Raw genomic sequence first — 2,358 nt, 5'->3', positions numbered from 1 at the left:
AAGAGAGCAGATTGTGTATTTTCTCCCTATATCAATCTGAACAACCACTGCCTGCAGTGGGGTACAGATAGACAAAGATATTTGGGAACATCTCGACGAACGTAGATAAGACTTCCCCCATGGCTCCCTACTCATTCATCATATGGTGTTCTATAGCTACCATACTTTCGAGGCTTGATCGATTGATTTAAAGTTTTTAGGCATCCTGACATCTAAGGTCATTGACGCCGATATCATTTAGTCTATATATATATATATATATATATATATATATATATATATATATATATATATATATATATATATATATATACAGTATACATATATATATATATATATATATATATATATATATATATATATATATATATATATATATATATATATATATATATATATATATATATATATATATAAAGGATATTCAATTAAAACCATAACAGTTTACTGTCATTGTAATAGTTAAATAGTTTTCAGAAGACCTGTTTCTGAAATAAATCTAAAAATGGAACTACCATAGTAGGACACATCATGTTAAAGAATCTTGGCAAGGATGAACCTGCCACCCTCACCTCGAGCCTCAAAAAAATATCTATTCCTTAAGTTATTATAATTGGGGCATTCGGTCAAAAAATGCCTCACTGTTATTGGTACCAAACAGTTGTCACAATATGGTTGGTGTTGGCCCTTCAGCAGAAACTCGTGTGGCAACCGAGCGTGACCAATACAGAGACGACAAAGTGACGCCTCCCATTTTTGGGGCATCATGTGATACCTCCAAGAAGATATGACATTTATTACTTCTCTCATTTTATTCCCATCTAGACTATCCCAGTGCTGTTGCCATTTATTGCCAAGCAATTTATTTGATGTTAGGTAGGAAGTCATTACGGGGAATGGGATGCCTTCTTGGCAGCAACTCTGATGCATCATTTTTCGCCAATGAATCTGCCTTCTCATTCCCATACACACCTACATGTGCTGGAACCCAACAAAATCGACCCATTATACCTCTCCTTCAAATAATAAAGAGCCATTCTAAAATCTTTAAAATTAGAGGGTTACTTGAATCAAAAACTTCTACAGCTTGAAGGATGCTCCTTGCATCACTAAAAATGGTAAAACTACCCTCCTTTTCCAACGCTATTTTCTCAACAGCGGTTAGTATACCATACAGTTCGGCAGTAAATATTAAAGCTGTTAGAGGAAGTGCACCTCTACAATTAAAACCATTACTATGTACTCCAAATCGAACGCCAGCATCAGATTTGGAGCCATCAGTATATATGAGTCGATCAACCTATGTTCTGCAACATGTTCCATAAACAGAGACCTGGATTCCAAGTCAGTCTTATTCTTCTTAACTCCAATAAAATATTTACAAAAAGATATCTCTGGTAATTTCCATGGAGGCGTTAATGATACCTTAAACGGAAGCACCTTAATTCTAATTATATCAAGACTGTTTAAAAATTGTTTCACCCGAAACCCATAAGGTTGAGGAGATTTTGGGTGCAACTCAAAGGATGTTGAGTGACTTACATGGCTTGCGGTCTGAAAGGCTAAAGGATTAGGGAGTCTTTGCAAACTAAACCAATATCGAATAATAGCAGAAATTCGGTAAAGATCTAGAGGTAACTCTCCAGCATCAACAAGGAGACTTGGTATAGGCGAGGTTCTAAACGCTCCTGTGGACAATCTAATACCACCATGATGTATTGAATCTAATATCTTTAATCTGCTTGGGGTGGCTGAGGAGTCTATTTCACATCCATAGCTGATTTTAGAGCAAATCGAGGCCTTGTATAATTCCAAAATAGTATTGCAGTCCCCTCTCCCCTTGATGTATGGGACAATACCTTTAAAAGATTCAGAGCCTCAACATATTTGGCTTTTAACACTTTTTAGTGAGAAACCCATGTTAGCCTACAATCAAATATCAAACCTAAAAATTGAGCTTCACTTGCACATGGTATCTGTTGACCTTTCATGTATATATCCGGGTCTGGTTGTACTCCACGGATACGACAAAAATGGTCAATAGTAGTTTTATTTGTTGGGAACTTAAATCCATTCATATCGGCCCACTGGAAAATTTTGTCAATTGAGAATTGTATTTTTCTCTCAATCCTTGCCATTCTAGCTCCAGCAAATGATATTGAGAGATCATCCACAAATAATGTTGAGAGAACATCCCGGGGAATGACAGAGGATATCCCATTAACTGCTAGTGCAAAAGGGGTTACACTCAGCACACTCCCCTGAGGAACTCTTCTTCCTGGCACTTACTCTCTGATAGAGCTTCCCCCACTCTCACTAGAAAAGCTCTATTTGAAAGAAATGCCAAAATCAATAGTG

Source organism: Palaemon carinicauda, chromosome 5, assembly GCF_036898095.1.
Source record: "Palaemon carinicauda isolate YSFRI2023 chromosome 5, ASM3689809v2, whole genome shotgun sequence".
NCBI classification, from domain to species: domain Eukaryota; kingdom Metazoa; phylum Arthropoda; class Malacostraca; order Decapoda; family Palaemonidae; genus Palaemon; species Palaemon carinicauda.
This window is presented reverse-complemented; position numbering follows the sequence as displayed.